Consider the following 25,854-nt stretch of genomic DNA (forward strand, 5'->3'; position numbering starts at 1 on the left):
TTAGGTATGATAGGCTTTGCTTTTTTGTTTTTGTTTTGCCAAGGCAAAAAAATCTATATTTTTGTAAAAATAAACAAAAATACATGGTCAGGTGCTCATGGCATTCAGGGCTGCATTTAAGCCCTTGTCTTGACATTCTTGTGTCCTGGTCTCCTTCAGCCAAAAACTGAAAACTATACCTAGAGAAAAACGTGTATAGCTATTCTTCGAAAACCAAAAACTGATATCAAAATGTTACATCAACCATCCAAAAGGAAGTCCTGGAAATGTCCATAGTTTGTACATAAGCCTGTAATAGAAACTGAAAATTAAAATGTTCGATCCAAGGGTCATGGTTATATTTAGTTGAATGTTGATTCTGGACTACAGAAGTAATCCAGGTGATTGCTTAGTGGAGTAAGTGATTTTATGATTTCTTTCCTAAGGTCAACTTAGGAAAAGTACAATAATTAATTTAATTAATTATTTTGAACTATCTGGCCAAATTTCCAAGGATAAATAATAAAATTAAGTGACTTAGATATAATCTCAACCATTGAGCTCAAGTGAGACTTAGGATTTAATCCTAGTCATTGTTAAATCTCCTAATACCAGCCCAAATTTATTTTCTTGCAACAATTATTAATTTCTGGAAACTTATTTTATTATCCAAATAAATTTTGAATTGTTGAAAAATAAAATCATTGGTAATATTACTGTTAGAAATTTATGTGCAACGAAAATAAAATCAGAGAGATCAATCACACATTACAATAGATAAATACCCACAATAATTTTCCTTCATTAATTAATATTTGGGTTTCAACCCACAGAAAAATTATAAGGAAATGTGCATTGACTGGAACTTGTAACTCAGTCTCAATGGAAGAATTTGGCCTCAGAAACTTTGGCCCACTGGAAATTAGCCTCTGAAGAAATTTGACCTGGAGAATTTCGGCCCATTTGTCACCAACAACTCGGCTTTGTTTCTTCCCTTGGAACAACCTCTGTGCCTTAGGAAATTCGGCCCTCTCAAATCAGCCTCTCCAACAATTCTACCTCGTTGCTTCAACAATTTAGATTTGCAATCTCCAACAATTCAACCTCCTAAAAATGCTCTCGAATCAACTTGCAGTCTTCCTCTTTATCCTTAGTCTAAATGAGCCTCACTCTGGAGAAATCACTTCCTCTTTGACAAAATTGCTTTCCCAAAAATGTAGTACTTGCCTCTCTCGTGTTGTTGTGTCTTCACCTCTCCATTAGGCTTTCATTTATAATCTTCATCAAGCCCAAATCCCTAACCGTAATCTCCCTTCTAGAAGATCTAGGAAATCAATGGTTGAGATCATTTTTCAGTCACTTAAATAATTTTGTTATCTATCCTTAGCTAGATAACTGGATTTGTCCTATAGGCCCCACGAATCCCAAATCTAGCGTGTCCAATGCGATTCTGTCCAGATTCGTGTCCAAAAACAATGACACGTCGAATCCGATTGCGTGTCACGGTTTTCATCTGCGTGTCACGATTTTGGGAATCGTGTCCTGTTTCCAGGACTCGTTAAGCTCAAAAAGCAACCTGCGCGGGTATGAAAAGGGCGTGTTTGCTCATTACAGCCACACATATTTTCATTTGGCAAGTGTTTTGTGAGCTGTTGGCAAGTGGAGAAGGGTTTGCAACAAGGAGTTAAGGGAGTAGAGCATTCAGCAAGGAGAATTGACCACCAAGTAAATGCATTTCTGATCTCACTGTTTCATTGTGTTCTGTATTTGGCACTATTTGGTTTCCATGAATATTTTGTAAATTGTTTTCATTATTTCCCCGTGTTTAAAATAACCCCTGCAAGAGAGTAATTTTGTTTTAAGTAGTTCCATCTCTATTCACAACAATTGCCTATGATTGCAAGGTGACCAATACAGGGGGTTTTGTGAGTTTGTGTGTTAAATGTGACTGGCATTTCACCTCCATTTTTTTGCATTTCTTACAGTAGTTTGTATATGATTTTTTATTTACAAATTTGTGCATTTTTTGTTCATTTCTGTTACAGTATTCATGGCTCAATCAAAGGCAGTAGTTAGGGGGCAAAGGAAGGGCAAGAATGTCATGGGTGGAAATGCCCCTCCTCCCCCAATATCATCAGAGTCTGCTGCAAGTAATGTTGAGGGAAGAGGACCTGAAGACAGTGATAAATATCCATTGTGGAAATATGTCACAAGAGAGGATGGGCCAAATACCAAGGGAAAGGGAGGAGGAAATGTCCAATGGAAATGCAACTTTTGTAACATTTCCTTCAAAATCACATATTACCTTGTGAAATCACCTTTGTTGGCTTTACCTGGTTGTGGGATTGGAGCTTGTAGAGCTGTTTCTTCACAAAAGAGAAAAGAATTGGAAAGGGAGGCCAATGTTGGTATGGAACATGTGGCTTCAAAATAAAAAAAACCCAAGAATGAAGACTCCCTTCCATTTTTTAGGAAAACCACCACCAAATTTCCATTTGAGAGTTCTACTTCTACTGGGGGACAAGCATCAAAAAGAAGAGCACTTGGTCCAATGGACAAGATTTTCCAAAAAGAGAGACGGGAAGAGCTTGATCTCACCATTGCCTTCTTCTTCTATCAAAACTTCATATCATTTAATGTTGCACGTTCACCTCTATTTATTGAGATGTGCTGAGCTCTAACTCAAGGGGCTCCAGCAGGGTATGTGCCTCCTGGGTTAGAGAAGCTGAGAACCACATTGTTGACGAAGGCAAAAAAAGAGGTGCAACAAATGCTTGAGCCTATTGTAGCATCATGGCGAACATTTGGGGTTACCATTGTTTCTGATGGATGGACAGATCCAGTACGACACCCAATCATCAACTTCATGGTGTCTTCTTTGAGTGGTCTTTTTTTCATGAAAGCAATGGATACACTTGGCGAATAGAAGGATGCACAATTTATGGGTGAGTTATTTATTAAAGTTATTGAAGATGTAGGTGTTGATTCTTGTGTGTAAATCATTACAGATAATGCACCTGTTTGCAAAGCTGCTGGCATGATTGTGGAAGCTAAATATCCACAAGTGTTTTGGACACCTTGCATTGTCCATTCATTGAACTTAGCACTGAAATCCATTGCTTCTGATGTGCTTTGGATTGGAAGCATTATTGAGGATGCAAGACATATCCGTAACTTTGTGCAAAATCATACAAATGCCCTCACTAACTACAAGGAGTACAACAATCTATCATTGTTGAAGATTGCTGATACACGGTTTGCATCTTCATTCATGATGTTGAAGAGGTTGAGGGAGGTCAAGACCGCTCTTGGGTCCATGGTTATTTTTGAGTTTTGGTCTTTTTGGAGAAAGACAGGTCAGGTAGCCTCTAAAAGAGTGAAGGACACAGTGCTAGATAATGCTTGGTGGGAGAAGTAGATCTAATTATTCGGAACATGGACCCTATCATTTCTTTGCTTCGAGTTGCAGATACAAACAAACCCATCTTAAGAGAGGTTTATGAGGGATGGGATTCCATGATTGAGTCTGTGAGGAGCATTATTCTACAGAGTGAGTGCCCCGAGTATGAGACATCACCAGAGGCCTTCTGTGATACTATACATGATATTCTTGTTAGCAGATGGGACAAGAGTTGTATGCCTTTACATTGTTTGGCTCACTCATTGAACCCCAAATACTACAGCCATGAGTGGCTGAATGGTGGACCTTCCCGCAGAGTCCCTCCTCACATGGATGGTGAAATATCACAGGGGAGGAAAGAGGCATTCAGGCGGATTTATGAGGATAGTGCATTGCTTGCTGAGGTGGAGGATGCCTTTGCAGAGTTTTCCACTGGCAGTGGTCGATTTGGAGGTTATGATGTGATTAGAGACAGGGGGGTTAAGAAGCCCTATTCTTGGTGGGCAAATCATGGGGCAACAAGCGCTTCTCTTCAGCAGTTAGCCATGAGGCTCCTCTCTCAGGTGACTTCATCCTCTTGTTGCGAGAGGAATTGGAGAACATATGGGAATTTGCATAGTGTGAAGAAGAGCAGGCTTGAGCAGTCCAGGGCAGAGACAATGGTGTATGTGCACACCAACCTTCATCTTATTTACAGGCAGAGGGAAGAGTGGTTGAGGGGAAAGACAAAGATGTGGGATGTCTTTCCTGATGATATGGGTTTGGACACCACTGTTGAGTTGGCATTGGCCAACATGGATCTCAATGATCCAGTGTTAGAGCCTATTAGATTTGATGACTTAGAGGGGTCAACCTCCACACCAACAGATGCAGAGGCGACTATGGATACAGGGGAGGAGGAGGATGCAGAGGAGAGCAGTGGGGACCATGATGATGAGGACAGTGATGCTGATTCTGATGTTGATTGATGCCTTGAGGCTTGTATACCTGTAGTTGTTTTATATTTTCTATTTCTATTTGCCATTGGCATTGCACCAACACTACCTATGTAACACATTTTGATTTGATGACTTAATGAGAAAACTACAGTTGTCAGTGTGTTTATCTTACTATCTTGTAGTTGTAAGCTGTCTTTCAGTTATGAATTATGAATCATGATTTAAATTTTTAATAGATTTATCATTTATGTGACTAGTACCACTGACATTTATTTGAATTTTGTATGTACTATGCATGCTAATAGCTATAGATGAAGATCTATGTTTGAAATCAATAAATTTGTATCATTAATTAAGATTTGTGTAAGAAATATCTAATTTTTAATATATATATATATATATATATATATATATATATATATATATATATTTTAAATATATATATATATATATATATATATATATATATATATATATTTTAATAAAATAATATATAACGAATCTTACGTGTCCTGTTCCGAGGGGTCAACATGTCTGAATCCGACACCACGAATCCCAAATCCTACGAATCCCGAATCCTTGTGTCATGTGACTTAGATCCTTAGAAATTGACTTAATAGTCGAAGATAATTAATTGACTTCAATTTTGTGCTTTTCCTAAAATAGACTTAGGAGAGAAGACATAAATCACTTGCTCCACCAAGCAAGCACCTAAATAGGCAGTAAATCATCTTCTACATGTTAATACACCAAGTTGATGTAGAAGACCTTCTGAAGGTACGCAAGCTTCAACACTCCCTCCTAGCAAGGAAGGGATTCTCCACTACCCCCACCTTGTCTCAATAACTCCCCTTTCACCGGAGGCTTAGCGAGAATATCTACCACCTGCTCCTCCTCTATGGAAATATATTGCAATCTTACAACACCTCACTAGACCTTGTCTCCGACGATGTGATATTTGATCTCAATTTGCTTGGTCCTATCATGAAACATGGGGTTTTCAGAGAGCTTAATGCGACTTTGATTGTCACAGTAAATCATTGTTGGCGTCATCTCTAGACCAAATAATTATGCAAGCATCTTGCGAAGCCATATTGCCTCACAACTTGCCATGCTTGCCACCATGTACTCTAGCTCTACTGAACTAAGTGCCACTGGCTGTTGCTTTTTGTTGTACCACGATATCATGGCTAATCCCAAGTTGACACAACATCCAGACGTGGATTTTCTATCCACCACACTCCTTGTCCAGTCAGAGTTTGTGTATCTTGCAACTCCACTCCACCAACTCCAACATATTTGAGTCCAAGGTCCATTGTACCTCCTAGGTATCTCATCACATGCTTCAATGTCACCCAATGAACTTGTCTCGGCTCCACCATGAATTGCATGAGTGTGTTCATAGCAAAACAAATATTTGTCCTTGTGTTGACCACACATATCAAGCAACCTGTCAACTGTCTATACATTGTGGGATCCACCAGCTTGCCCTCAAAAGCACTAAGCTTCTTTAAGTTGGTGATCATCGATATAGACATATGCTTGAAATCCTCCATCTTGAACCTCTTTAAGATCTCAACTACCTACTTGCCTTGCCTTATGAAAATATCTCCTGGATGTTTCCACCTTGGCTACTTGGGAGCAGAAGCGGAAGCGAGGAGTGACCTTTCTAAAAGCTCCCGGGTTTGGAGCGATTTTGGGAGCGAATTTTATATATTATATATTTTTATATTTCTTGATGCATATATGTCAACAAAAGAATGTAGAAAGATGAATTAGTGATAAAAAACATAAAAAACATGGATTAAACCATATAACATCATTCATCTAGTAGTTATAATTTGCATCAACCACAGGTCCACAAATTACAAGTTCTCATTTATATAGCATGCAAGGGTGCACATAACCAAAATAGCATTTGTTGTAAAATGTAGCTAGGTTCAGTCTTGATAATGACATGTAATTGATGAATACAACTATTTTTATAGTGCCTTGCTCCATGGGTTTCATGAGAAAGAGATTTATTTTAGATGGCTCCCATTGAGAGCCTTAGGATTTGTCAAAGAGTCAATGTCATGTATAAAGAAGCTCTTCTTGAGCATATTTATCAAATGTATATAAGTCTACAAAAGCCCTGCAATGACAAGCACTAGCTGTCTTCTTCATGTCGACTTCAAGCAATAGAGACACATATATTTGAATATATAAGTCGGCTTATATTGGTGGGAAAACCACTATATATAGGCATGTAAAGACTTCGCATATCACACAGTTCAGAACTCAGATTCCTTTGAGATATTCGGTGATAGCTACAGTCAACGGTTTGGATATTTTTCGATGGAGAGGACAATAATGAGTTCAAGATTCTAGCATAGTCACCCAGCAGTTCGGATCTCTGTTTTGATGGATATTTTCGGATGTCATATCACAGTATGCAGTTTAGACTAAACATAAGAGCCAACGAGGGTTTGTTTAGGATAAATTTTAGATCTCTACAGTGAAAGAAATTTTGACATATCGCCCTATAATTTCAGGTAGGCAGTGACTGTGATGATGTATCTATACCACAACTAGATGATGCGTAGAAGCCGTGGTTCAGTGATATAAGGGAGTTGCTATTAAGTGAAGTATTACAGTGTTTTGGTAATGGTGTAGTAAGGACAGTTTGGTAACAATAAAGGGATATGATTCAGTGCCATCTCAAGTATGTCTATAGTTCGTTGCTATCACATTATGCTCAGAGAGAAGATGATCTCAAAAGGAATCGAAAGGAGGAAGGAGAAGACATTTAGGAGAGTTATTGTCTTGGTCTTGGGAGCAGCTAATAGGTCAAGGGTCTTGGTCTTGGTATTCGTCAATTGGAATCTCTATAAGAAGAATTTGTGTGGGTTTTCCTCTCAAAGAGTGAGAGGTTTTGGCCCTGACTCATAGCTTGCATGCTGTGTGTCTTGTGCATTTATGTTCATGCATTGGTTACCGTTTGATGAAGAAGAACACTAATAATCTAACATGAAGAAGATTCTAATCTGAACAAGTAAAAAGCATTCACAAGCAGTCACTAATAGTAGAGAAATCACCTAATGCTAATGCCCTAGATTCTCAACAACATCGAGTGCAATCCATCTTTGAACTGAAAATACATCAACAAATAGGCTCTAAATGGCCTCTAGCATCCAAAAAACCATGCTACAACAAATACCTACATATTATCAAAATCATTTCCTTTCTTGGGATCTGTCATTAATATCACCCTCTAAGCATTAACATAAGATGGAAAAAACGCAGCATGTTAAATCAAGATTTTGTTTGAGTGATGGGTACATTTTTAGTAGGGTCATGATAGAGGAGTTTGACAACCAATGTCACTAACATGAAGGTACATAAATGGCTTGGTGTTGTTGATTAAATATGAGTTCCATACCCTAGTACATGACAAAATCCAATCGAAACATTGCAATTCCCCCAATCTTGAAATCCTGAAAAGCTGATAAGACTGCTAGATTTTGAGTGAGATTTGAAATTCTACTTTCTCCATATGAAAGTCAATATGGTTGGAAGCACTCTCGAATATCCCGAGTCATTTCATGGTAATATTAAAAATTTAAGAATTTAACATTACCATGAATTTCATATCAATACTAGGGCCATATGCTTGAATATTAGGCCGCCCCACTCAAAATTTTTTGATTCTTTGGAAAACATTTGTGTTTGGAATGTCTTTGTGAAAAATTTTGCGAAGAAAGCTACGGAGCAATTTTTTTGTCGGAGAGCATGCTCTCGATGCGCTCCTGCTTAGAGTGCACTTCAGGAGTGGATTTGAGGGGGGATCTCGCTCACAGCCTTGGTTGCCACACCTACAATCCCAAAAAGTAATGCATCAAGTTGATGACCTTCATCTCGAACTTTGAAGTAAGGTCCTTGCACATCCTTAAGAGCTTCTCTGATCCCGTAAAGAAAAGATCGTCAACATAAAGTACCAAGATGAATGACTCACCGTCAACAAGTATATAATACAAGTTAGAGTTCGCATCCTTCTTGGTGAAGTCCAAAGCCTTGAGTTTGCTCAATCTACACCTCTTCCTCAATCATCCCGTTGAGGAAAACAATCTTCATATGCATCTGATGTATATCCTCCACCCTGCCTATGAGGCAATAGATATGGCTGCCCTAGCAGATGGATATTTGGCGACAGGTGCGAATGTCTCCTTCGAGTCCACTCCCTCCTGTTGGGACAACCCTAACTAAAGTTTTTTGTCCTTTAACGTTGGCATAGTATGGTCATGGGAGTGTCCGGGAAGTCTCAGACGCATGCATAAAGTGTTTATGGGAGCATCCGGGAGGCTATGGTTTCTGCAGTCTAGTTTGGTCCTCGGATGCACGCATAGAATGGTCTAGGGAGTGTCTGGGCTGCCATAGATGCTTGCACAGAAGCTTGAAGAGAGCATCCAGGGGTTGAGGCAAGATCTGTGTATGTTTGGTGCCCAGATGTCTGCATCCGGTTCTCCTGAGAGCGTCCAGATCTGCCCTGGACGCCTGCATCCAGTTCACTTGGGAGCGTCCATATCTGTCTTTGATGCTCACACATAGTATCTCTGCATGCGTACGAGATTTAAAGATAACGTATCATTATTCCAAAGATCTCGCTTAGTGAACCATATTTAGTAGCTGACTACAGTCAGTAATAGTGCATTACAGCCCTCAAAATCAGGGTCTTTGAGTATAAGTGTGTTTGAGATCATGTTATGGATCTTCTAAGTTGTTTTTCTGCATAGATAAAGATATGGATTATTGTACTCTCTTTTGCTGAATTATTTTATAAGTGTGTTTGAGGTCATGTTATGGATCTTCTAAGTTGTTTTTCTGCATAGATAAAGATATGGATTATTGTACTCTCTTTTGCTGAATTATTTGATGACTATCTAAGAAGAAGAAGAATTTACAAGGGTTTTCCCATAGTGTGTTTTGACTTAGTTTCCGACCAATCTTGGTGTCTCTATGTGTGCATGCTTTTCTTCTATTGTTCCTTTATTGTTCCGCTGCATTGTTGATGATGATATTGTTCTTTCTACATAGTTGTATATGCTGATGAATAATAATGTAAATATGAATAATGTTATATGTTATGGGGTGAATTCAACGTGTTAATAAAGAAATGCAATTATCAAAGCAAAGAACAATGTAGCCCTATGAAAAATTAACAGATAGGAAGCATGGAACCTGGTTACTTTGGGTTGATATGATGACAACGTCCTCTTCAACACTTTATATCAGATTTAAACAACTAAGAACGTTGCAGGAAACGTCCCCCCTCGGATCTAATGCCCGAAGCGCGGTCCATACAGATGCGTCCAGGAAGCGCCTCCCGAAATGCGGTTCTGAAACTAATAATGACGCTTCCTGGAAATTCCAGAAGCGTCCCTTCGAAACGCGTTTCGGAATCTCTGAAGCGCGTTTTGTACAACGCTTCGGCCGTACAAAGTGCGGTGCTTTGGAGGCCAAATCATACAGTTTCGTATGCGCTTCGGAAAAGTGCGCCGCGCGGCTAAAAAATCAATTTTTTATTTTTTATTTTTGGTGAGTTTGCTTGTTGGGGGTGGTCCACCTTGGGTTAGGGTAAGGAATGAAGGGAATAAAGCTCCCATTCATCCCTCATTTACTCACTTTGAGTTTATGAGAGTTGGAGAAGAGAAGAGATGAGGGGAGAAGAGAAGATAAGAGAGGAGAGGAGAAGAGATGAGAAGAGAGGAGAGTTTGGAGGAGTGAAGGAGGAGCTTGGAAGACTTCATCTACAAGAGCTAAAGAGGTAAGTGCAAACTCCAAACTCCCTTATTTTTTTGACATTTTTTTTGTATTTTTCTCCTCCCTTTCCTACTCTTTCGCATTGTTTCTACTTGCTCCTTTACTTGCAGGTTGTCCACCACCTATATCCATATTCCAAGATGGTGTTCTTTTGGCTTATATGTATCATATTCATTCCACTTTTGGTTTTAATGATGGCAAGGGGGAGTAGGAATAGAAGGGAAGAAGCACAAGAGGATAGTGGTCCCAATATGAGTGACCCAATGTATGATGAGGAGGAAGGGTTTGAAGAGGAAGGGGATGATGTTGAACCAAGGTGAAACTAAACACTAGAGGGGAAAGATGCATTAACACCCTTGTGGAACTATGTGACCAAACTTGAAGGGGGAAAGGGTGGTGGAAGCTACAATTTTTTGTGCCCTCATGGTTGTCATGGAGGAAAACCATTTAGTGGTTCATATACCCGTGTGAGGAGGCATCTTTGTGGGGTGCTGGATAGTGATGATAAACAGGGTCCTGTGGGGATACAAATTTGCCCAAACATTTCATTTGAACAAAGAAGAAAATACATCCAAATAGAGGAGGCTGCACAACAAAAAAACAAGAAAAAAAAAACTCATTTTGAATCAAGTGCAACCTCTAGATTTGGCAGCGCATCTCCTCATGGTACTTCTGGAAGCTCTGGAGGTAAAAGAACAATAGGGGATTTCCTTAATGTTGCTGGGAGGGATGATGTGGATGGAAAGATAGTCCGTTTTCTTTGTGCTTGCGATGTACCATTCAATGTGCTTCGCTCTCCTTATTGGCATGAAATGGTAAAGGCCATCAATGAAGCCCCAAAAGGATACAAGGCCCCCAACTATGAGAAAGCTAGAACAATGTTATTAGAAAGAGAAAAAGCTAAGGTTCAAAGAGCTTTGACACGTTTTACAAATGAGTGGGTAGATTCTAGGGTATCCATTATATCAGATGGGTGGACAAATATTAGAAACCAACATTTGATAAATGTTCTTGGTGTTTCTGCTAGTAGTGCAATATTTATTACATGTCATGACTCCTCCATCAGTGCATCTGCACAAAACATTGCAGATCTCCTATTGCAATCAATCAAAGATGTTGGTCCAAATAATGTGGTTCATGTGATCATAGATAATGCAACAAATTGTAAGGCAGCAAGAAAAATTATTGAGCGTGCTCATCCACACATCTTTTGGTCTGGGTGCCTGGTTCACAGATTGAACCTTTTGATGCATGATATTGTGAAGCATAAAGAATGTGGGTGGATTACTGAGCTTTACAGGAGAGGGAAGCAGCTCATTAAATTCATCACAGGGCATACAAGGGTAAACTACTTCTATGGCACTTACTCCAAGTTGCAGTTGGTTAAACTTGCAAAGACAAGATTTGCTAGTGATTACCTCACCTTTAGGCGGCTAGTGAAGGTGAGACAAGCTTTAACTAATTTGGTGTGTGTTGAAACATGGGATGAAATTAACACTGACAGAGATGGTGCTAATGCAGTCAAGGATGCTGTTCTTGACATTTACTTTTGGTCACAGGTTAAATATGTTTTGCAATTCACCAAACCAATTTATTACATGATCAAGTTTGGAGATTCAGATCGACCAATAATCAATGTTTTTAAAACCGGAACCGGTGACCGGACCGGTCCACCTAATGAACCGGTTTACCGACTGGAACCGGTCTAACCGGGACTGGTTTGGTCTAAACGAACCGGTTTTAGAAAAATACATTAAATAATTATTTTTTAATGAAAAAAACTATTTTTAAGATTTAAAACCATGATTCCAAGCCAATAGAGACAAAATATGCAAAGATTGCTCATTTATATACCATGTAAAGGTGAATATATCAAAATGGCACCAAGTGCAATACATATCATCGACAAAATACATAAGCAATGAGGCTCTAAATGGCCTCTAGAGTGCAAAAACAAAGCCTACAAACTATGGGGCGAGTGGCCTACTACAAGACTTTAGTCTAGACTCTACATATATGATAATAGTAAATACTATAATAGTGATCAACATTATCACTTGAAGTTGAAACTTCTCATGAGTCTCAGTCATCATGATCAAACTCGGTTGAGTCTCGACTCCCAAACTTTGCAGTCAAAAACTTCTCTATTGGTTCAGTGACTTGAGTCTCAAACTTCTGAAGGTATTCTGCCCTAATATGCCCTATTATTTCATTTGGTGCTCCACATGGCTTTACATGGCCTCCTATCCCAGCCAAGTGTTGCTTGAACCTGCTAACACCCCCTCCTTGAATGGATTTTTGGCAATATTTGCAGATCATTTTGCCATCAATCATATCACAATGAGCCCATGCAGTATATCTGGCTTTTGGAGGCATGATGACTCCCTGGATGGTAGATCATAGAAGTGAGAAGTTTATAACACATAAAAAAAATTAATTCATGGACAACAGTCAAATAAGAAATTTTCAAGTGCAAATCCTTACCTGGAAATGCAAACTAGCTTCCTTAGCCTTCTCTTGAAGATGGCAACTCCACTGACAGCTACACACTATCTCCAAAATAGCTCCAACTCCAACTCCAAGATGACTACTTCAGCAAAAACTCAACACTCTCCAAGCTCACAAACAAACTCACAAACACTCACAAACACTCCAAATCAGTTGTGTGAGACAAATGAGAGTGAGAGGGGCCTCTTATAGCTTGGAGAGGGTGTTTTTGGAGGGAAAACACCCTTAGTTCCCCCCCGAAACCCAAAAACCACAGTTTGAAATTTGCTTTTTGCAAGTTATGGTGGGCATGCCTAAAACCGGCCGGTTTAGGACGGAACTGGCCGGTTTGATACAAACCGGCCGGTTCCGTCCTAAACCGGCCGGTTTTCACCGGTTAGGGCCAAAAATTGGAGAAACGGCCTTCCAAACCGGGTTTTTTGGCTGGTTCGGACCGGCCAACTTGCTAACCGGCTGGTTTGACCGGTAACCGGTTTTTGAAAACGGTTTTTAAAACAGTGCCAATAATTGGGGAGGTGTATGAGCAAATGGATAGCATGTTGGGGTAGATTAAAGACATTGTTGAGCCTAGAGATATCACCTTGTACAATTATATTCGTGCAGAGGTGGAAAACTGATGGGAAATGCTAAATGTTCCATTGCATGCATTAGCATATGTTTTGACACCTAAATACTGTCATCCATCATTGCTTTCAACACCAGCACTTGGGGGGGGAAGCAGGAGAAAACCACACCAAGATCAAGAGGTTCACAAAAAATATATGGCTGCATTGAGTAAATTAATCCCTGATGAGGAGGAGGCTGCCATGGTACGAAGACGGTTGAACAACTATACGCTTAACACTGGTCCATTTGGGAGCATGCATGCAATTAGAGATTGAGAGACTTTTTCTTCTCTTGAGTGGTGGAACATGCATGGAGGGGCTACTCCACTTCTACAGACTTTGGCATTGCAGGTGCTATTACAGGTGGTAAACACTTCTTCTGCAGAGAGGTATTGGAGCTCTTATTCTTTCATCCACAGTGTTAAAAGGAACAGGTTGAGTTTAGACTAGGAAGAGAGCTTGGTTTATGTTCATTACAACTTGCGATTGTTGTCCCATTACTATGAAGATGCAAAGACTAATAAAGACCTGTTGATTTGGGACAAGAATCCAAAGGAGCCCAATTTGGAGGATGGAGTGTTGCGATTAGAGCAATTAGAGGATGCTCTTATCCAGGTATGTCTATTGTGGTATGAATTTTCCTTATAAGAATTTCTCTAATTCATGTTTTTAATTTTTTTGTTAACTAGTGTTTTTTTTTGCATGAATTTTTTGAGCGATTCCAGGATGATGATGATCGTGTTGAGATGCCACCCCCACCTCCATCTGGGCCTTTGGTTCCTAGGTTCCATGGTTCAACACCAACAACAGGGGTTCGTCTTCATTAGTTTCAATGCCACTGCCACAACTTCCACAGGCAGCATCTTCTTCATTGCCACCACGTGGAGGCCTGCCGCCACGTTCTCTTCGTGGTGGAAGGAGAGATTAGTAGATATATTCACATTGCACAATTTACTACTTTTGTCATAGATTAATCATTAGACTTTTAGGCTTGTGAATTTGAACCTTTTTTGTCTTGGCGGTGACCAAGTGACATATTTTGTAAACATTATTATTTGAATTTTGAACATGACAAATGTTGACAGTTGCTCACTTGCTAGATAAATCATAATATGCTCTATGTTTTATGTTTTATAGTATGCTTAAATGTTTTATGTTTTATAATATGCTTAAAAATTTGATGTATGTTTGTAATTGCTAGAATATAGATGGTTGATGTACATACTAGTAACTACAATGGAATCATGGATGCCATATCTATCTTGATTTATGCAAAAATATGCATGTTTTCATGTCTTCTACAACTAATTTGGTATTTTGAGTATAAATGCAAATATATATATATATATATATCAGAGCCATCTGGTTCTTTGTCCAAGAGCTGTTTTAAATTGTCTGGTTCTTCCATTAAGTAGTATTTGTCTGAGCTACTGTCCACGAGTCTAAGTTTGCGATAAGGCGCTGGTAGAGAGTTGTGAAGGCGAAGGACTGCCGTGTTTGCTTTCCTGGTGCACAAAAGCTTTGATTCTCCTCTGTTCAGGTGCTTACTCATACTTTCTTTCAATGGCTAGTTATATGAATGAGTTTTCTCTTCAGAAGCCCGAAGACAGAAAGATAGCTCATAAGAATCGATGGTCTTTTATGAATAAGTTTTTAAATAAAACCAGAAATGAAGATGCTCTCTATGATGAAAAAGTATTAGTACAAGAATTTGAACCACAGCCTAACTGAACATTGCCAGAGATTGATATTGAAAAGCTTTATAAAATGCCTGTTTTCCAGTTTCGAGCTGCTCAGTTATTTAGATTTACATCTGTGAATATTCCTATTTCCACTGGCCAGTCTGGATATCAAATCCCACTAATACAGCCAGAAAATATCAAATGGGGTTTAGAAAATGGTTATAGATATATCCATATCGGTATCATACAATTTGGAATTAATCCTCTAGTCCGTCCTGGTCTAAATACTTCATGCTTGACATGTGTTCTTGATACAAGAATGAATAACTTCGACGACGCTTTATTAGGAGGATTCCAAAGTCCCCTCAATAATGGCCCTGTTTGGTCATCAATTATCCCTAGGTATCAAGTTTCATTGACAGACCCTTATATCAATGAATTCTTGAATGCTTATATTCAGTTTTATGGTTTTGATGTTGCCCCACAGTCACAGATTGCTCAGCTCCATGCTTCTATATGCCTGAGATTTGTCTCCACCTCCATGCCTCCTCTGAATCCAAAGTTAGCTGGTAGAGCTTTAAAAGAAGGTGTTATTGTTGGCCCTGGTAACACTGCTCCCCTACAGATTGGTTTTGCAGAATGTACTCTTCCAGATGAATGGAATAGTACTTATATTCCACTTTCACAGAAATATCCTCAACTGCAAACATCTAAAGTTCCTCCGAAATTGTCTCTCGTCCATCATCCTGACGGATCCTCTGGTCTTAAATTTACCACTCCTTCACTTACTAGATCTATGTCATCCTTCCCTAGATCTACAATTTTGGGTGGTAGGAATCCACATATACCCCCTGTTCCCAGAAGCTTATCATCAAGACATTCTGCTTCAAGAGAGGATCATAGAAAATCCACCTCTCATATACCTGATGATTGTCAGTTCTGTGTTCCATCTTCATCTTCTACATTCCAGACTGATGAATCCCCTAGCTCTGAAGTCTTTATACCTGATATCAAAAGTTTCTCACTTCCTAGAGCTCAGTCAGAAGTTACTGCAAAAATACCAGAAAGATATTTAGAATCTGGAAATTCTAGAAGGACATTTAGCAATGGAACGAAGAAAGCAGATTTCCAATGGTTATCTATGAGAGCAACTTCTGATCCAGATCAGAATGAAAATGAAAAGCTGCATAATTATACAAACTACCAAATAGTTTGTATGCTTCAGAATATTGATGATATAGCCCGAGATGTTTTAGAAATTAAAGAGCACATCAAAAAGATGCATACTGGTTATATTGAGACATTGGGAATCCAAGATGCACACACACAAAAGTTAAATAATATTCAGTCAAACATGGGTATCATCTCCAAGTCTTTGGAACATCTTACAAATGCACTCCACACTCCTGCTTCTCCACCTCATTATAGAGAAGTAGATGTCTTAAGTTCAAAGTTGAAATTCTCCTCCAATTCTGATGAATCAAAGCAAATCTTTTTTAAAGGGATAGAGAATATAGATAGAGCCAGACTTGAGAAGATCAAGAAAGGAATCAATCTAGCTAGAGAAAAGACAGAGTTGATGAAGAATAGACTAGCTGATCTTCCTTCTGTTGAAAGTCTAAGACTACCAAAGAACTATGTCAGCCTTAGTTCTTTGATGAAACAAAATGGCCAACCATCTGCTCCTTCAATAATGGCCATGTCAGGAGTAACTGGTGAGCAAACACAAGGTGAATCAAGTTCTAAAAGAGACAGAAGTGATTCTTTTTTCCATTCCAACAAAGGAAAAAGAGGTGCTGGTGATACCAATGCACATGAAGCATCAGCATCCAGCCCGTTCAGCAGATATACTGAAAATCTGCAATCTATACCTATAAGGCTAGACAATCCTGCTTCCAGAGGATATGGAAATTCATTGTTAGTAAATATTGATTGCCTTGATTATAATGAAGTAATTGCTGTTTTGCATAATGTCCATGCTTGGGCATTACAGAGTGTTAGTGTCGGTCTTGAGCCCTCCATCAGTGATCAATAACTCTTTGCATATGCATTTATAGGTGTCTCATCAGTGTCAGTTTTGCATCCCGCTAGGCATGCCATAACACTGAATGGAGGAGCTGGTCTTTGTTCCCTTCTTGGCTTTGTTGGATCAGGTCATACAACAATGTAATTGAGTCATGCTTGTTTTTATTCTTGTTTTGAAGTCCCATGGTCTTAGGTCTAGGGTTATGAGTCAAAATCATTTCAAGGTCATGAGTCATGGTCAGTAAGTGCCCAGCAAGCCGGAAGGAGTTTTGTACATATGTTTCATTGTCATCTTCTTCAGCTACAGCTCATTTTATGCCTTGGATTTAAAAACACTGTTTTTAATTCCAAGGTCATGTGGAATTTGAAAAAACAAAGAAATTTTCAAAAATTTGTAAAAGTGCCGGCAACAACCCTGGTTCCTTCGCTACAGTCCATCAGGCGGTCAACCTGCAAAAAGAACGAAGTCAAACGCATCCAAGGAGCTTATTTCAGGACAAAAAGACTCTAAAATAGTGTTAAAGAGAATGTAAAGGTTTAAACATTATAAAGTGGGTTTTTAAAGTCAAATTTTTTTAAATATGAGCCTATAAAAGCAAATTCCCTCTTGCAAGGTCTTCATTGTGCATTTGGAGCAAGAAATTACAAGCAAAAGGCGATTAGAGGGCGAAATTGGGCAAATTGCAGAAGTTTCAGTCTTTCGGAGGAGCGCGACCAAAAAAAGGCCAACGCGCTGTGTTAAATTACACAGGCGCGACCAAACGGAGGGGTGAGACCAAACTGGGAGCTTGCGCGACCAAAAAATCAGTTTGCTGTAAAATTTATTCAAACGCCAAATTCACCCTCGAATTTTCTCCAACTGTTCAGGTATGCCTCATTCACATGTTTGATGATGGGTTGGGGTTGCAAAAGAAGATTATGGTCATGATTTTATGCAAGGAAATCCATAGAAAATAGGTTAAAATGACTTGATGTTTTGCATGCATATGTATGACAGTTTGTTTGTTTTTCAAGGCAATTTTTTTTCCTTATATCCCTCCATTCATTTTCCCAAAATTAAATTACATATGTTAACATGTTATATTTGTTAATCTCATTTGCAAATTAGTCATACCAAACCTGCCCCTCAAACCCTATAAACCCTACCTTTTCCCATGTGTCATGTTCAAACCCTACACTAGTATATACAGCAAATTTACATATGTAAATACACAACAGAATAAAAAAAAAAAAAAAAACATAAAAACAAAAAGAAAAAATGATAGCAAGGCATGCTTATGAATATCACACAAAAAACAGTGAAAAATGTAACTTGCATAGCCTTATAAAAACAAAAGAAAAATGACCTCTTGCTGTGTAAATGTCAAAGATTAGTAGCTGTATGGTGCTCATGACAAAAATTCATTAAATATACAGCTGCATAGTTATCAAAAGAGCAGTTTTGCTGTGCTAGGGTTTGCAAAGTGACATGGTATTTATCTCCCTATCCTTAAACTCTGTTTTCCCTTACCTTTCCCCTCACAAAAACCTTGATTCAATTGCTCATTAAATCCCCTAAAATCCCTATGCAATTGATACCCTTCCCTTTTGACAAAGTATGTAATTGAAAACCCTAATTCACTCATGGCAAAAGCATGATGAAGCTGCCTCTGTTTTAAATGAACTGCTGTTATGAAAATTAGTTGGCAGACTTTGTTGAGGGGTTTCATTGTCCCCTTAAACCCTAATTCCCTTTCACCCTCATCTTCCTAAATACCATTGACACATCATATCCCATTTTTCTTGCAAATTTATTACAGTAACCCTTCCCTCCCTTGGTGATCAAGCATACAAAGTCCCTGTTCCCCAAAAGCATCAATGACCATTTTAAAAGTTATAAAAAACAGAGTATGCTCTTAATAGACATTCAAAGACAAAATGAAATGAGCAGCCGGTTAAATGTTGATAGTTGATGCTGCCTTATCCCCCTATGCCCATGACATCCTTCCTTCCATCATGATGAAAATTCTATATTGTCCTTTCCCTTGGTGATTAAAAATCACAGTTTCCCTAAATAAAGTATTGATTTGCAAATGATGAAAGATGAGATGGCATGTTTAACATTATGTGATGTTTTCCTTCAGAATTCCCTGCTTATATATATATTTTTTCCCTTTCCTATATGTAAATTCCCTCCCCTAACATATCCCTCATGATGTTTCCCCTTGAAAACAGCATACTTCACAGCATTTTGCAGGCAGGGCAGCGGTCATTTTGACTTATTTATTCCACCTTGCTCAATAACACCATGTCAACCACTGAGACTAATGAGCAAGGTGATGACCGATCATCATCTACTGAGATTGAGATACAGCAGAGGCCTCGTAGGGGAGGCAAGGGTGGTCACCACAAGAGGGAAGAGCCTACATCACTGACAGAGTTGCAGGCTTGCCCATTGGCAGTATCTTGCTTTCAGCATATGGCTTGTTTTCAGTTTTGTGAGAGGCTGTCACACATCCAGCATCACAGAGACTTGGCCCGGTTGTTTGTCCTCCATCTCCATGACAGGCAGGTCACCCTTGCAGGGGTGAATTTTGTGTTTTCTCCAGAGGCTATCACAGATGCTACCGGGATACCCAATGTGGGTGAGGTATGGCCAAAGCGCAAGTGGGTGGACCTGGTATACTATGAGCCATATGTTAGGCCTGCCTATGTGCATCACTTGACAAGGAACTTTCCTATCAAGTTCCTCCGAGCAGAGTATATAGACACCATGAGACTCATTATGCACTACTTCACATGCGAGGGGAGATTCTCACGAGTATTTTCTTGTCATATCCGCATGATGATGCACTTCACCAGAGTGAGGATGATGAACATCTCGACATACTTATTTCACGACATTCAGAGGATAGCCACTACCTTTCGGAGACAGACTCCAGTACAGCAGCTCCGGAGCCTATGCCATCATGGTCTTATTCAGCTAGTAGTTTCCCATCAGCTGAGCCAGCAGGGCATCCCTTGGGCGGATTTCATCTCCCGAGATGTTTTCACACAGCCACATTCAGGGCCTGAGGCAGTTCATGAGGAGGGAGGGCCATCACATCAGCCCGAGACCAACATCCCGAGACACATGGCTTCTTCTCCTCGGGTCACATATCAGAGAGGTCACAGGACCTTATTTGCAGCAGCCCGACGAGTACTTTCTCTACAGCCAGTGGAAGGGGTCTCGTCTTCATCATCAGAGCAGCGAGTGTTATCTCCACACCAGGTGGAAGGGGCCTCGCTTTCTTCATCGGCACAGGCAGTACGAGAGGGCAAGCAGCCCATGGTTGAGGATGAGGCAGTTGGCGAGGCACATGATGATTTCACTGGTCGTGATGCTCATTCTCCTTCCTCTTCAGATTTCTATGAGCTCAAGGAAGAGAACCTTGTGTTGCAGCGGAAGCTTGAGATGGCTCAGTGGACTATCACTTATTTAGAGCAGCGGACCAAACAACTGGAGACCGAGAAGGAGTTGAATGAGTTATGGAGGATTCGATTCGACCAAGTCATCAACCGCAGGAGGCCTGGGGACCCACTGCCCAAGGATAGAGAGTTATTGCTCATCCGAGCAAATTGGCGCTTGGAGGGACTATTAGACAAGGCAAACCGTGACAAAGAGCTGCTCCGGAACATGAAGACACACTACTGGGCAAGATTACATGTTTGCAAGGCGAGAATGAAAATTCTCCAAAGAGAGCTGTCAGAGGCCCGGAAGAAGAAGAAAAGGACAAATCCACTCCGCATCTTGGCTGAGGCATCCCTCACTCATCATGGTACTGATCAGCCTTGATCTAGCATCAAAATCTGAAAATTTTGAGAATTTTGGAGCATTTTGCAAATTTTTGGTAAAATTACAGGTTTTGCCCACGGTTTGGTCTCACCCCGGGTGAGACCATTTTGAAGGGCTGCTCGGAATTTTGCAAACTTGGCATTTTTGGAAAGGGCATGCAAAAAGAAAAATTACCAGTACTTGGGGGCAGCCTAATTTTGAGTTTTGAGCCTCCAAAAGCTCAAAATACACCTAAAAAATGACTTTCTGCCCACTTTTTGAGTTGCAGAAAGTGACCTTGGGAGAAATGGTTTTTGAGGGGTCAAATCAACACCAAATTCAGAAATTCCACTTGGGATGGAAAGTAGACAGACCAAGCTTTCCAATGAGCCATCTTGCACCTGATTTGGATCAGTGGAACCCACTCAAAAGTAGCTGCAAAGGGGCGCGACCAAAACTTCCAGGGGCGCGACCAAAACTTCCAGAATTGCCAGAATTTGCCATTTTCGGTCAAAAAACACTGTTTTGACTATGGTTGACCATTTTTACTTGTAGATGATGGATGAATGTAATATTTTCATGGTACTTTGATAGGCTTTATCTTTCTTTACTCTTCTAGAAGCTTCTTTGATGTAAATAGTTAATATTTAATGCATGGATAGGCTTCCTAACTTTTAGAGGCAAGTTGTTGTGCTGGCCTATTATCTTGTGACTGATTTAGAATTAGTTGTAACAGCTCCTAGGAAGCTGAGCTCGACCCCTAGAGGTGGGGAAAGAGGTTTGACCTTCTATATTATGCCTTCTCTTTCTCATTTTGATGGTTGGACTCTAGAGGGAGAAGTGCTATTGTATTTTTGACTTGTATTTTCTGCAATTTGAGGAAAAGGAAGGCCAGGGTTTTGCAGACTTCATTGTGGATTCTTGTGGATTATTATGTTGATGGTGTGTCTCCTACTGTTATTGTAAGTGTGTTTATGTGTTCCATTTCTTAATCTCTTGCTGCTATTTAAACAAAAGAAGTGATAAAGTTTGAATTCATGCATGCCATGCTCAGCTTTCAATTTTGTTTAAAATTTATGTTTTCCACTGTCTAGAGAGGATTCGAATTCATTGTTTGCCCTCTTTAGCCTCTTTTCTTTCTTCCCTGATCATCTCTTTCAGTTAAAGGCATCAGCATAGACTCCTACCTTGCCCCAAAGACCCACCTGCAAAAACTGAGCTCAATCCCCGCACCCTAAATTGCACTCCCTCCAATTGCCACCAAAAAACCCAAAAAATCTTTAAATCAACCCCCCTTATCAATTTACTAGCCTAATATCTTTGATCCTAATTGGTCAGCTTATTATATTATAAGATCTATCAAATCTGACCCGAGAGAGCCTTCTCATACCTCGTAGGGCTAGCTACGAGGTGAAATGGTTTGATGTAGCCTTGAGAGTTTGTCTATCTCAGCCTAGGTGAATTCCAAGCGCTAACACAGAGGAAAGCTGAAGCCAAAGTATCATGGTCTGATATAGTTACTCAGATTGTATGGTCTTTTACTGGCATACTAAAGCAATGGTGGGAAAGGCTTGCAGAAGAAGAGAAAGATCAAATAGTTGAACATAGTACTGATCCATTAAGAGCACTGTTTGAAGCTTTAAAACATGAATTTGTTGGATTAGTCCCTGAAGATTCAACCCATCATTCACAGCTATTTCTCTCCCAGAAGTTATGCGACATTGATTACTTGCAAGAGTATTTTTGTGTTATGCAAAAATTTCTGTATCAGGCTAGTGATCCACATAATGTTGCCTATCTGAGGTATTACATCCAGTCTATGCCTGGTAAAATTCCTGATCTAATTAACCAGTACATAGTAGATCATAAAGTAAATTTGGAAGGACAATCATTTGCAGCTATTCACCAATTGATTGTCACAATATTGCAGAAAGAATGTGTAGAGAGCAAAGCCAAGAAGAATTTTTCAAGACAGATGCACTTTAGCACAAAGCTTTGCAATAATTTCAAAGAAACCTATAATTTTGGTTGTCACAAGAAAAGTGAAAGAAAGGTTTCTAAAAAGGCAAAGTTTGATAACTCTTGCTCCTGCAAGGCTGATAAATACTTTCCTAAAAAGAAAAAATACTTTCCTTCCAAAAGATCATTTAAAGGACGAAGGGTAGTATTTAGGAAAAGATCAAAACCTTCTAAAAAAGGTGTGTGTTTTATTTGTGGTAAAGAAGGTCATTATGCTAACGCTTGCAGAGAAAGAAAAGATAAAAAGCAGATGAAGATAATGAATATCTTTTCTACAATACATGATCCACAAGATTGGGATCTCATATCCCACTCTGATGGAGAATATTTTGAAGTTTCAAGTTCTTCTTCAAAATCTTCAGATAGTGAAATTCCTGAAATCAGGAAATTAACAATTGATTCAGAATCCTCTGATTCTGATGAAACATTCATTCCTGATATTAAAATGTTCAGTTTGAATTCCTCAGGAGAGATACAAGCAAAGATTGCAGCAGTCAAAGTTGATCTAGCACAGTTAGATCCAGTTCAGTTTACGGCAAGAAGAAGATTGACTGAAAAACTTGAGAATCTTGAGAAACAACTGCCATCCAAAAGGGAAGAAAGATTTTCAGAGGAAGAAAGAGATGATGATGACTTCATCGAGAAAGAGTTCGATTCAATGTTCAGACCTTTGCAGATTTCAGTATCTCCAGGTATGAATCAAATTGATGCTCTTAAAAAGAAGATCACAGATTTGGAATCTTCAATTCATCATACAAGGTCAGAAATGATACAGTTGTCTTCCAAACTTCAAATACCTATTTCTGATTATGATGATTGTAATTCCAAATTAACCAGCCTATTGATGAAAAATGTGCCAGTTATTGAAGAGATATCCCCAAAGAAAAATGTTGAGCTTTTTAATGTTATGGGCATCGAAGATAGAGTAGTTATTCCAATAAGAATTAAAGTCCCTAGCATTAAACCGTATACTTTGGATGCTCAAATAGATTCTGGTGCTATGAGTAGCTGCTGCAAATATAAAGCCATTCCTCATTATTATTGGCAGCCTACTAAACTCCAATTCAGGGCTATCACTGGTGATTTAATGGAAATAAGTCACATAGCTCCTGAATTTCCTATTTTCTTGAATGATGTCCAGGTTTTTGTCACTTTGTATAGTTTTGATACTGGTGCTGATGTTCTGTTAGGACAAGATTTTCTGAAGAAATATTTGCCAGTCACTTTTGGACAAGATTATGTTATATTCTCCACCACTGCTGGTCCTATCACAGTCCCTGCTTCCAGTGATTACAAAATTAATGTGTAGCCTGAAGATCAGGATCCTCTCCAGTATAGTCTGCAAGATCTGACCAAGATTAATAAGATCGTAAAAAATGCAGAGTTACATGGTCCCAAAACTTTGCAACAAATTTCTGATAAACTTCGTGCAGATTGTACTTCCAGTAGGCCAGATGCCTTTTGGGCAAGAGAAAAGTATTTTGTTGCACTACCTTACCGAGAAGGATATATTCCTAGGCCACAAAAAGCCAGTGCAAATCATATGAGTCCAAAAGAGCAAGAACTATGCAAAGCAGAAATTGAACAATTGTTAGAACAAAAGCTTATTGAATCCTGCAAGAGCCCTTGGGCCTGCCCGGCTTTTTATGTCAATAAGCATAGTGAGCAGAAAAGAGGCAAGAAAAGGCTTGTGATTAATTATAAGGCTTTGAATGATGCTCTTCTTCCTATTCGATATCCTCTGCCTAACAAAGAATTGTTACTTGCTAAGATTGCTAATGCTAATGTGTTTAGCAAGTTTGATCTTAAAAGTGGATTTTGGCAGATTGGTATTATTCCTGCTGACAGGTATAAAACAGCCTTCACTGTTCCTCATGGCCAATATCAATGGACTGTGATGCCCTTTGGTTTGAAAAATGCTCCATCTGAATTCCAAAAAAGGATGGAAGACATTTTTGGTGGGGTAGAGTACATTATTGTATATATTGATGATTTGCTTGTATTTAGCAGAGATGTAAATATGCACAAGATCCATTTAGACCAATTCTACCAACTTGTATATAAGCATGGATTAGTACTTTCAGATTCAGAAGAGAAGTTTCAGATTGGAAAAGTCAAGATTGATTACTTGGGTTTACACATAGAAAAAGGACATGTAGAACTTCAGCCACATGTGCTAACCCATCTATTAAAGTTTCCTGATATAATTGTCGATGTAAAGACCCTGCAGAGATTTCTTGGATGTCTGAATTATATAAGAAAATTTTATGCTAAACAATCAGAGGATATAAATATACTGCAGAACAGACTAAAGAAGAAAGGTGTCAGTTGGACAGATGAAATGACAGCAGCAGTAATTAGTATTAAGAGTAAGCTTAATGATTTGCCAAAACTCAAGCTTCCTGATACTAATCTTCCTTTTATACTTGAAACAGATGCTTCTTATCACACTTGGGCTGCAGTTTTGTTACAGAAGCATGGAAGAAAAGAATTGGTTTGTGCCTATTCCTCAGGATCTTTTGATGATACAGAGAAAAAGTATCCTTCTTCTCATAAAGAAATACTTGCAGTAAAGAGAGGAATAAAGAGATTTCACTTGTTCTTGAAAAGTGTTAAATTTATTGTCAGAACAGATCTAAAGCATATGAAACAGATGTTGGCAAACAAAAGATTGTTAGAACAAGGTAGTACCAGAGTACTAAGATGGGCACTATGGCTAGAAGGTTTTGATTTTGATATTGTTTACAAATCTGGTGCAGAAAATTATCTTGCTGACATGCTTACCAGAGAAGGTGCTTAAGAAACCAAGGAGATCAAGATGTTCAGACCACTTAATCAGCACGAAGCTTCTACAAGTCAGTCCAGTCATGTCGAGTCTAAAAGAGTTAAGTATGTTACAGTCTGTAGTAACTGTCATTATGAGTTTTGTCTAGAATGTCTATCAAAACAGGTCCGAGTCTTGCCATTATGCTTAAGACAAATCATTTTGCAAAAATGGTCTGATTCTGAGGAGTCTAGATGGTCATATACAAAAGAGTTACCATATAGGATTAGGCCATGGCGTGTTTATTATGCATTGTCTAGGGAACCAGATCCTGTTTATTTT

The 25,854-nt window shown here is 39.1% G+C and overlaps 1 protein-coding gene across 4 annotated transcripts in view; it reads left to right on the forward strand.

Annotated features, from left to right (window-relative positions):
- Window positions 1-25,854, forward strand: part of LOC149228449 (exportin-4 protein) — a 408,868-nt gene that overhangs the window by 306,209 nt on the left and 76,805 nt on the right. The window lies entirely within an intron of this gene.

Source organism: Pinus tabuliformis, chromosome J, assembly GCF_031772625.1.
Source record: "Pinus tabuliformis cultivar Carrire ecotype Pingquan chromosome J, CPIR1, whole genome shotgun sequence".
Lineage (NCBI taxonomy): Eukaryota > Viridiplantae > Streptophyta > Pinopsida > Pinales > Pinaceae > Pinus > Pinus tabuliformis.